Source organism: Martes martes (genome assembly GCF_963455335.1).
Source record: "Martes martes genome assembly, chromosome: 5".
Lineage (NCBI taxonomy): Eukaryota > Metazoa > Chordata > Mammalia > Carnivora > Mustelidae > Martes > Martes martes.
Window position 1 is genome coordinate 160,274,491 of NC_137892.1, and position 12,767 is coordinate 160,287,257.

A 12,767-nucleotide genomic window follows, 5' to 3' on the forward strand; every position below is an offset into this window, starting at 1 on the left:
GTCACCAGCTGATGATACGCTCCCGCCCCAGGGGGAGATTGAAACTCTGTTCTAGGTCGGGTTCGTTGACTATCTCCCGCACCTTGCCTTGTCTGCCCTCCGCCCTAAAACCACCCCTACCGTAGACTGCAACCCGTGTAATGCCAAGTTCAGCCTTTGGGGCGACCCCGAACCCGCCCACGGGGCTTGGTTCTTTCTTTTGGACCGGGAGTTTTAGGTCTGCGGTGGTCCTGAGAGCAAGTTGCAATGATGCGCGTTGATGAACTAGACTTACAAATGACCAGACCTGATCTCTCCTAAGGACAGGCGGTCCGGGGGCAGGCTAGGCAGTTTCTCCTGTGGGGATCCTGTTTTCCTCTCTCTGTGCCCCAGGTCTTTCCCAGTTGGGCAGAGCTGTGCATTCCCAGTCTTCGGTGTTGAAGCAACATACTAATTATTCATCATCCCTCCAATTCTTGGTGCTTCTTCTCCCCTTGTATTGATAAACATCTTCCTTCACCCACTCAAGGAAGAAGTAAATAATCTGTCATTTAGATTTATGGGCAAAAAGAGCTGAAAGACTGTGAGAGAAAAGTAAATGTTTAATTATTTTCTTTTTCTTTCTAGTGTGGGAGTGGGGTATTTTTAACTCTCAGTGTCTATACCATGCATATATGCTCCATATGGTAAAGGGGGTTGTTACAAGATTTTTAGGGGATTTTGTTAAATCCAATGGTATAATATAATCAGAGAGACTGCAATGGAGCAAATTTTGCACTTTGACCTTTCTGATGTTTTTTTTATCATACATTGTTTTTCATTAATTTATTCAAGACACGTTTATTTTTGTGCCTGACATGTGCCACATGTCCAGAGAGGGGAATAAAAATAGTAAATTAATAAATTTTTAGAAAAACGGACTGGGCCCTCCTGGGACCCTTCTAGGAATTTCCAATGTGCTTTGAAAAGTAGGGCTACAAAATACAAAACACGAGTAAAAATCAACATGCATCCCCCGCTCCTCCATCCAATTTAAATTTTATCATCATAGACAAAGGTCATGGAAGGAATTGAATATGAAAATCGGGGCTATGCCAGCCTTCCCTGAGTTTTTTTTTTTTTTTTTTGGTTTTGTTTTAGTTTTGGTGCTTATTTTTATTGGGATCTCTGTCAGTACTTTATGTTTGAGACAAAATGAAATGTGAACCGATGTGGTTATTATAGCTATTCTCTAGGTGTTTTAGAATATACTGCACCAACTATGCTTTTTTAAAAGTCCACAACAGTTCTTACTTTGAAAGAAAAGAAGAAAACAAAGTAATAACGGAGGGATGACTTTGCATGAAAAATGCCCTTTAGCACAAAGCCTGAAGTATAGGTTTTTGCACCAAAGGGACCCCAGGGCGTCCACAGGTTCATTTCCTATCTTTGGACAACAGGGCTGCTACGCCAAGGGTAGGGTATGGAGAGGAAAGGGGTCCTCCCGTAATTTTACTCCACATCAATGCATTTGTGACAAAACGTGCAAAGAAACTACCGTGGAAGCTCTAACTGGGCCCCAAAAGTGTATAGAAGAAAAGCATTAGGAAGGAGAATTTTTTTTGACCGCTAGAGGGCAGCCCTCCATCCCCGGAACCCAGCAGGCCGGGCAGGCGTGAGGGTGTGTGACCCCTGCAGTTGCATGGGGTGGGGAGGGCCCACACTTGATGTAAGGTTCTGCTGTCACCATCTTGAAATTCTTGGTGATTTTTGAGGGCGGGGTCACGCCTTTCCGTTTTGCCCCGGGCCCCGCGATCCGAGAGTCGGTCCTGGGGGCTGGTGACTGAAGGGTACTCCATCTCGGCCTGCGTGCAGAGCCCGTGGGGCCCGGGCTTGAGGACAGGCAGGCAGGCTCCTCTGCCTGGGGACTGCCGTCCACCGATCGCTTCCTGCGCTGATCGTCTTTCACCTACACACGGGCACACTCGAGTCATAAATCTGGTAAACAGTCGTGCTGCATGACAGGCGGTGGGACCAATGGCTTTCGCTTTAAAAATAACCCATCTCCCAGTCCCTATTCCAAATCCAGTCAGATTAGCTCAGTCAATAAGGACACTGTTGTCCTCCTCCCAATGTCACAGTGCTCTGATTGATTCAATAAAGGCAGGCGAGCAAACCGTGCCAAGGACAGACACAGACGTGTGCCAACCCGGAGCATATTGTAGAGCTGAGCACAGAGAATCTCCCTGTGTATGCGCTCCTCTCTGGCAAATACATCGCTACAATTTATATAATAAAGTATGAACAGTGTGTCAACAGATTCATTATCACCATGAAATATGTTTTGTGTACCCAGATAACATTTACATTTTTATTGAACCAGAATCTGTGAGTACAGAAAGCACACAACCAAACCAGCTTATGGCTCCTGGAAGGCTCCTGGACTCCTCCAGCTCACTAAGGAACTTTTTTTGCAGTTCAGTGTCTAGAGCATCAGGAGAGTAGCTGAATGGGACGTTAATATATTCATGTTCATTCCCACCAAGTGAGGCATGATCTCTACCTGTCTTTGAAAGATCCTCCTTCCCTGGCTTACTTGATAAAGCATTTCTCAAGTGACAAAATCATAATAAATATTTCACAGAATCATTCTTAAAATCTGATTTCAGGTGATTTACTGGGATTTATGGTCCTGAACGTATGGGAAGGTGGCCTCGGTGTCTTCGGAACAGAGCCTTCACAAATTCCTGCTGCCGTCCCCAAGTTTGTTAGTGGTACTTACTTTTCAAAATCCACGGAGACACTGGGACTCCCTTCATGGGGGGAAGGGGAGGGCTGTGAGAACAGGTTAATGACTAATCAGTTTCCAGCACGTCTGCAATCTTGTAACGAGATATCGATTTCTCTGCTCTTGCTCAGAGAATGTGATCTAAAAAGCAATGATTCATTGTACAGGGATGTGTGCTCAGGATTTGTTGCCTAGGGAGGTACAGGAAAAGGGGGCTTACTTAGCAAGCATAAGTGGATCACTTAGATACCTGACTTTTATTTTTACATCCTTTAAGGTGTCCCTTAAAGTGGTCAATGAAAGAATAATTTAATAAATTAATAATTGAGTCACTCTAAAACTGAGGAACAAGAAATGGTCTCTCTGAAAACGGTTGACGTAGTTCACGAATAGTTTTGCCCAATTCTGAATTCACTCAATTTAGACAACTTAGCTGAAGATTTTAAGCCACTGCCACTGCTTGATTCATGATTTTATATTTAAGTTTGAAAATAAATAAACTCATGGCTTGTGTTATGCCACACTGTTGTAATACTTGTCAATATTCTTATATAATAACTTTCATAAGGTGCTGGATTTTGCCTCATCCCTGAAATCAGCTGTATAAGTTCAAAGATGTCATAAATATCTCTGAGCCTCAGTCAGTGTATCTGTAAAGTAAGATGAGTGTGGCAGTTACCCTAAGGATCTTTCTAATATGTTTATACTACCCTGGACTGGATAACGGGATGGATTTTAATCTATTTTTTTTTTTTTTTAGATCGGGGGGGAAGGGAATCACTTATATTCAATAAGAACAAGTGACTATGCCCAAAAGAAGTTTGTTCAATTGTGTGTAAGCATTCGATTACGAGTACTATTTCCTTAGGTTTCAAGGCAGAATGAGAGTGTTTCTGTGCTATGCTGTGGCAATTTCCTGGACACACACTAATCTTTTTGTGTTCATATGACCTGTCTTCCCTTGTGAGAAGGTAAATTCATTAAGGGCAGGGGACTTTGTTTCTTTTGTTCGCTGTTACATCTACCTCTCTTACCTGAAATTTGCAAAACACATAGTAAGTACTTAATGAATATGTGCTAGATGAATGAATGATTGAATGGATGAGGACATAAGGTAACTTCATTCTTTTAGAAAAAGAGTACAATTGACAAATAATGCTAGTTGATTACTTTAATCAGAACTTGATTTGACAGAAATGTTGCCTAAGCCCTGAAGAGGTTACATGTACATAAATGGTTGCTATTGGCACTATGTACTTTTTTCTTAACCTCACAGTGCTTTCAGATCCAAAAATGGTTAAGATTTTCATGCAATATTGAGAACCTATCACTACCAGTCCCACTCACCCAGCAGAGCAAAGGTAAGAGCACATACGAGATAAGACACTGAAGAAAGTACTGGAGAATGACGAGGTCCAGGAGAAGAGAGTGTCTGGGGGAAAGCACAATTTGGGGTTGGTTTTCTCAAGAGAAAATGGCGTTCAGTATCATAGTTCCTAGTCATACATCAGAGGCAAAACAACACCAGGCAACGAAGATTCTCCAGATTTATGAACTCTTAAAGTCTTGAAATCTCATCCTTTCTACACCTGAACCATGGGTGAGAACTTGAGAGCAAGAAAGCAGAGTAGGATAGAGAGGAATGGGTTAACTCTATGTGTGGTCACGCTAATGGCCAGGCATGCTTGGATACCAAAATTGGAGGAAGAAAGATGAACAACAGCTCAGAAGAGGGTTATTTTGGTAGTTGAAATTTGTTTGTTATAGCTAGTATTTAAAAAATAATAATAATACTTGTAAACTTCATTCCAAATATTATAAGCCTCATGTCTGTGAACTGCATTAGAGACTCCCCATTACAAATGAAGGCAGTTTTGCTCTTAAATAGAAGATCTCAAGAAGAACCCCAAGTAAATGTTTTAAGTAGCACATAGAGTGTTGCGACATGTGATACAGTTAAATATCTTCACCTCTAAATTATTAGGCACTTCCCTCCCAAATGGTCCTCCAGTTCCAGGTGACAAGTGGAAAACTGAACTCAAAATCATGCCTACCAAAGTTGGTGGCATCTCACCAAGCTAGAGGCTTGTCCTCTGCTCCCCACTCGGTCACCTGCCCCCATCCAAATAGCCATCATTCCTGCAACTGTATTTCAGTTTTTCTCAAGCTTCCCCCTCCTCCACAGCCCGTTCTCTTGCCTCAGGGCTTTGGAATCTCTAGCCTGCCTTGTTGCCTGCTCAGACCCACCCCACAATTGTTCCACCCAGCGCAGAAATCTGACCTGTTACTGCCTACGTGCTCCTCTCGGATTCTGATGGATTCCTGTCTCACACTGAGGTCTTTTATCCATTTCGAGTTTATCTTTGTGTGCGGTGTAAGAGAATGGTCGAGTTTCATTCTTCTACATATAGCTGTCCAATTTTCCCAGCACCATTTATTGAAGAGCCTGTCTTTTTTCCACTGTATATTTTTTCCTGCTTTGTCGAAGATTAGTTGACTAATATATCTGGACTCTCTACTCTGGTCCACTGGTCTATGTGTCTGTTTTTATGCCAGTACCATGCTGTCTTGGTGATCACAGCTTTGTAGTAAAGCTTGAAATCAGGTTAACATGATGCCGCCAGTTTTGTTTTTCTTTTTCAGCAAATTCGGGGTCTCTTATGATTCCATACAAATTTTAGGATTGTTTGCTCCAGCTCTTTGAAAAATACCGGTGGGATTTTGATCGGAATGGCATTAGAAGTATGGATTGCTCTAGGCAGTATAGACATTTTGACAATGTTTATTCTTCCGATCCAAGAGCATGGAATGGTCTTCCATCTTTTTGTGTCTTCTTCGATTTCTTTCCTGAGTGTTCTGTAGTTCCTCGAGTACAGATCCTTTACCTCTTTGGTTAGGTTTATTCCCAGGTATCTTATGGTTCTTGGTGCTATAGTAAATGGAATCGATTCTCTAATTTCCCTTTCTGTATTTTCATTGTTAGTGTATAAGAAAGCCACTGATTTCTGTACATTGACTTTGTATCCTGCCACGTTACTGAATTGCTGTATGAGTTCTAGTAGTTTGGGGGTGGAGTCTTAGGAAGATGTGGTCCATATACACTATGGAGTATTATGTCTCCATCAGAAAGGATGAATACCCAACTTTTATATCAACATGGATGAGACTGGAGATTATGCTGAGTGAAATAAGTCAAGCAGAGAGAGTCAATTATCATATGGTTTCACTTATTTGTGGAGCATAACAAATAACATAGAGGACATGGGGAGATGGAGAGGAGAAGAGAGTTGAGGGAAAGTGGAAGGGGAGGTGAACCATGAGAGACTATGGACTCTGAAAAACAATCTGAGGGTTTTGAAGGGGGAGGTGGAAGGGTGGGAGAGCCTGGTGGTGGGTATTATGGAGGGCACGGACTGCATGGAGCACTGGGTGTGGTGCATAAACAACGAATTCTGTTACACTGAAAAGAAATTAAAAAAAAAAAAAAAACAGAAAAGAAATCTGACATGTTCTGCCCCAGCATCTACATAAGAAAACCACCTCCTGCTCCTCTTAGTCCCTTTATAGCTCCTGATTTAGGTTCCAGATAGAGTAAGCTGCAGGCCTGCCTGGAGGGCTCCCCTACTTCTCCTCTGCCTCAGACAGCACCCATCCCCTAAGCTCTGTTTGAAGTAGGAGGCCCTTAGACTGGGTTGGTTCTTCGGTAGCTGACCTAACCAGACCAAAACCAACATCAGAGTCACTGCACTCGAATCTGAGAAAGTGAAACTTCTGAGCAGCCAATAGCAGTCAACCAAGCTTTCCCAAATAAGGCTACCAATTAGGCTGTAGCCAATCAAATCATTGCTTTGCTTTGCTTCTGTATCTTCTCTATAAAGAAGAAGCCCCTAGCACCTATAGGTAGAGCCTCCTAACCACCTCCGGTTTGGCATTGCCTGATTAGAATCTATAGTTTCTCAAATATTTAAAAAAAAAAATGTGCCTCAGTTTACCTTTTTCAACATATGCATGGTCACCCAATCACCACCCACCACTTCCGTTACCTGGAACACTGACACTCATCCTCTCATCTGGGAATCTTCTTGAAGTCCCTCCTCCACCAACAGCTACTTCAACCCCAAGGACCTTCATAAAATAGGAAGGCACCATTATCAAATAATACTTCAGGTGTTGGAGGATTAAGTCAAAGACACTTTGAAAGGACATCTTTTGAGTACTCCATCAGAATGAATGACCAGCCTCCAGGCTTCTTTTGTAGTTCATTATTATAAATGTGAACTACATTTATAATATACGTTTATAATCTGCAAAAATGTGCTGATAGATTATAGAAAATACAGGATAGTGTATATCAATAAGGAGAAAGATTTCCCTACACGGATTGTTTTTCTTCTAAATAGAACGTATACATACACAGACAAATGAGTACATTTTACTATAAAAACCAGTTAAAGAAAATACTGTACCAACAATAATGATATTTCAAATGAAGAATCAATGAAACCTCGCTGAAGGACCCAAAAGCTGCTTTCTCTGGCACTAGAGCCACCTGAAATGCACTTTTCTCGGCTCTCACTACGGTGCCAGGTGGTGCCTGGGTCAACGGGCGGGGGGTGGCTGCTGGGTTCATGGGGCCAATTGCCTTAGATTAAATAACCCCCAAATGGCCAGCTACGGTTTACGTGCCAACCCTATCTAGACAGGCTGTATTTACATTGTTACTGGGAAGCGCTGAAGACATTTTCATGCTCAGCAGGCTGCAGGAATAAAACGGCAATCTTAACCCTCGACTCTCATTACTGCATTACAGTCTAATAACTAATACATGAAAAAAAAATCCGTCTTCCCTGCTGTGGTAGGCTGCTCTTCACTTCTAAATATATTTTCCTCCAGAGACAGCAAATGGAAGGCTCATCTTTAAAAGAAAATACTTTGAAATTTTAAAGATATTAATATTAAAATATCTGAACTAAAATATAAAAAATACGCATCAGGCTTGGAGGTTGCTCAGTGTGGATTCAAATTGTTTTATATTGTTTCATTCCAGAGCAAAGTGTCTATTCTTAAGATACAGAGTTTGCAATTAGCTCTCCAGTTACAATAATCTCTTTGGTTTTCTTACATGGAGGCAAAATATAATTATATTTAGTCCTTTTAAGTGTGCTGAGTTTTATCGGTCCTGGACGAAAGTTTACAAATCTAAGTATAGCTCCCTTTGCTAATTCTGTGTCGATGGTGTCGGAAAAAATATCCATTAGTCTTCCTTACCCTCTCTTAATGGTATTTTGTAGGGAAATTTAAGAGATAAAGGAGTTGTGAAATGTGACATTAGGAACCACAAACGTGAGCACATAACAGAACGAGATTATTCCGATGATTCACACATTGCCCATCAGACGTCTTCTTTCATTTGGATCCTTCTAGAATGTTTTTGCTTGCTGTAGGTGAAGTATTCTTTACCCAAACTATATTCAGCTCTTTGCTTCCTTGGGGGTCCATTCAGCATTTGAGTGAATCACATCTAAACAAAAGCACAAAACAGAATTTATAAAATGATCTTTGTGCTTAGGCTGGTACTTAGGCGCCTTTCAGAGCCCAGAATGGGCCGCAGGTACTAAAAAGCCAGCAACCATAGGGATTTGCATGAAGACATGCCGAACCACCAGGAGGTTGTCGATTCTCATCAAATACAGTGACAGAAGCAAAGGGAGGCGTGAGGACCGGTTCCACTCAATCTTTTTCAGCATTGTCATTGTTGGATAATAAACTGTAGGGATGTTTAACATTTTTTATTAAACATTTATAGGATGATTACTTGTGCTTGTTTATCTTCTTTTTGATCATTAGTCCAGGACTTATAAACAAATTCTCATACAATTCCACTTTATAATGCAAAAGTCTAGGGAAGAAACCACATCTGCTTAAGCAGTTCAGACAGCTGGAAGGTCTGCAGTCACGATCTTGTTTACTCATTAATAATAGTTTTTACTGTAATACTCATGTAACCCCGGTATTCTTTGGGTTGCCCTGTTTCTCTTAACCAGCTGGAAGCTTTCCTGTTTCCTAATTGATTGATGATTGAGTGAAACACCACCCCCCCCGCTCAGGGATTGTTGGATCGGGGGTGGTCCTTAGATTGTTCTATTTCAAATAATGCTTAATGAAAAAGTGAATTCCAACTATTCTGGAAACAGGTGGGATATAATTTCAGTTAAATAATGATGGAGACGGAAACTCAAAATAATTAAAATATAGCTGCCTTTCAATGATTGACGAGCATACGGAAAATCTAGACTTGGTTATTGGGAGGGGATATTCGGTTTTCGAAGCCACATTTTAGAAATGGCACTGAGAAAGTAAAACCAGAGTGAAGAGGGCACCTACCGTAGAGCCTGAGAGTCAGAATCACAAAGCTACACACTTTGCTGTGGGGATCCTGCCCGGAAAAAGTAGCCTCACTGAGGCTCAGCACATCCACACAATGGCTCCCTCTGCACTCCACTGTGCAGAGAATCTCCCTTCTCTGTTTTCCTGCAAGTGTTCTGAGCTTCTTCACAGGCTCCCTCCCTGGTGGGCAGAGAGGAGAAAGCCCACTGAGTACAATGCAGTCATCAACTTAATTCCTTCCCTGAAGGGCCCCTTTATGTAATCCCAGCTCTGAGGTCCCAGGTGTTAGGTAACAGCCCCATTTTCAGGATCTGCCCTGTCCTTCCCAAAATTTGAAGTGGCCTGAGGGGAAGTAAATTAGGCAGGAGACAGGAGGGACTGCAGAGCCATGTAAACACTTCTGTGGGCCTGCTCACTGGGCTAGTGGCTTCGGGGATAGGCCCACCCTGGGCACTCCATTAGCATTTGCTGATGGAGGGTCTAACTTACAGTCAGCCTGGTCAGGATCTGGTGGTATTCCAGAATGACCAGGACTTTCGATCATCTCTCCCTGACTTGTTTCCATGTCTCTGGTGGGATGACTTTCCCTGGTAGTCCCAGGCAAGATGGCTAGCTCTCACCTCACCCGCCCCCAGGACCCCAGACTCTCAGAGGCATGCAGGGAATACTGAGTCCTACCCCTGCCACATAACTTGGGGGCTGGGAGATTGTTCAAAAGTTGAATCTTCTCGGGGCACCTGGGTGGCTCAGTGGGTTAAAGCCTCTGCCTTCGGCTCAGGTCATGATCCCAGGGTCCTGGGATCAAGCCCCTCATCGGGCTCCCTGCTCACCAGGGAGCTTGCTCCCCCCCCCCCCCCCCGCCTGCCTCTCTGCCTACTTGTGCTCTGTCTGTCAAATAAATAAATAAAATCTTTAAAAAAAAAAAAAAAAAGTTGAATCTTCTCTCCCCTTGCTTACCTGCCCAGCACTGTTGATTTGGGCTTTCTACTTCCCAGACATCATGGCTTCTCGGCCTTTTGGCTAAGATCAAGTGTCTACTTCCCAGACATCATATGGTCCTTTTCTCTGTCCTTGGAATTAGATGAAAGTTTTAAGTCTGCACCCACACCAGCCCTACTTCTAGGTGTGTCAAAAAGTATGGTAGTCGTTAGAATAGCTTTTGCCTTTAAGGAAGAGGATTCCTGACTCTCCATGACACAAAAATCAAGATCGTTAGTTACCTCACCCAACAGGAAGTCTGGAGTCAGGAGGTGGCTCCTTGATTTTCTCAAGCTTCCCAGGGATGCATAACCCTTTGCAGTATTGTCCTTGGCAACCTGACTTTTCTTCCCTAAGACAGTCACCTCTACGGTACACCTTAACTACTGCAACTCTAGATGTCATATCCTCCTCACACGACAGAATGTGGACTAAGGAGGACATGGGCACAGGAGGATCTCCTCTTGGAACATTCTGTCTTTTATTAAGTTGCAAATCTGTTCCCCGCATGCACAACAGAATTCTCGCGACGCACACTGGCAGAAACGGGCCCAACTCCTCGTCTTCAAGCCAATCGCAGGAAGAGAAATGGGGTCACTGCAATGGTAAAATCCACTGTGATCCCCTCCTGGAGTCCACCTTCCCAGAGTGTGAGCTGACCAGATGCCCAGATGAAATCGATGCTTGTCGAGTTAGCAAGGAAGAAGAGCAAAGTGTTGGAGAAATTGGCAAGCTGTGGCGTCCATCCCAAGGGACATAGGGAAATTCACAATACTCTTTTCTCTTTTGGCAAAGCCTGCCTCTTACAATTATTGACTTGCTAAAAAAAGTTAAGAAGATCAACTTTGAGAGTAAAAAACAATCAATGCTCTCCTTGTTCTTGTCCTCACCCCCTGGGACTACAGTGGCACAGGGTTTAAGGGGGAAATAAAAACATCTTGGTTTATTATTTATACAATTAAAAAACTTTTAAAAAATATTTTCAGGCTTGTGATTCTACCATTCACTCAAATAATGAATATCTATTAGGAACAGACCCTGAACTCTGGGCTAATATGGGAAAGCAGCTTGTTTGAGAAGCTTTGAGGGTATAAAACTAAAAACAATAAACTAACACTAATGGAAGATAAATTTTGGCTCACTGTAAGGCAGAACTTTTGTATATGTGAGCCATTTTAAATGTAACATATTATCTAGTGAGTTGGTAATTTTTTTTTAAGATTTTATTTATTTATCCAACAGAGAGAGATCACAGGTAGGCAGAGAGGCAAGCAGAGAGAGAGAGAGAGGGAAGCAGGCTCCCTGCTGAGCAGAAAGCCCGACGCGGGACTCGATCCCAGGACCCCGAGACCATGACCTGAGCCGAAGGCAGCGGCTTAACCCACTGGCCACCCAGGCGCCCGAGTTGGTAATTTTGAAGCACAAGATATATGATGGATTGTTATGAATTGAACAAGATGACATCTGATTAGGTTTTAATATTTCAATATGCTTGAAACACCCCCCAATAAGCATGAACACCACAAATAAGCAAACAATAAAAGAACCACATCATTTTATGAAAGTGCTATTTGTATTAAAATTCTAAGTGTGACACCATAAAATTAACGCACTGTTATCCTTTGAGTCCAGAACAGTTAACTGGCAACAGATTTAGTTTTATTACATTTGTTCTTAGAAAATTCACATGTGATAAACTTCTAGACCTTACCTTGTATTTTAGCCTACCAACAAAGCTTGACATATTTTCATGGTATCTTTCCATTATATAGATATAGGGTTTAACATCGTGAAACTGTTTCGAAAGTAAGCACTCTCCAACCCTCATAAAGAATATTTTTAGAAAATGTGAAGCATCTGTCTTAAACTTATCTAAGAATTTATAGAATCAAAACACAAATTATGTTAAAAAATAAATATTAGTGATCACAAATATTTTGTACTATCATTTGCATCTTCTTTCACATACAAGTCTGGGGTAAATTTCACAAAAGTCTGGGTAAATTATCTGATTCAATTGTGAGCAAATCAATGATACTGTGAGTTGCTTACCAGTAGTTTGTTTTTGTTGATGAATTAGATTTTCCCTATCGGCAGCCTTCCAATCAGCATAAGGATTACTTTTAGAATTCTTTTATTTTATTTCTAAAGATAAAAATAATATTGGCCAATATCACAATTGACAAGAATTATTACTTGGATACTAATTTTAGCATAAGGTTAATGAAAAACAGTTTTTTTAAAAAAATCATTGCCATTGTGATTCAATCTATTTAATGATTTTAAGTTTTTATTTAAATTTCAGTTAGTTAACATACAGTCTAGTATTAGTTCCAGGGGTGAAATACTGCGATTCAACAATTCCATCATGACAAGCTCATCATGACAAGCTCACTCCTTCATCCCCATCACCTGTTTCCTCATCCGCTGCCCACTTCCCTTCTGAAACCATCAGTTTGTTCTCTGTAGCTGAGTCTGTTTCTTTGTTTGCCTCTATCTCTTTTTTCCCTATCCTCATTTGTTTTGTTTCTTAAATTTCACCAGTGAGTGAAATCATGTGGTATTTATCTTTCTCTGACAAACTTAGTTCACTTAGTATAATATTCTGTAGCTCCAGACATATGAGAAGATACCCAACATCACTAATCATCAGAGA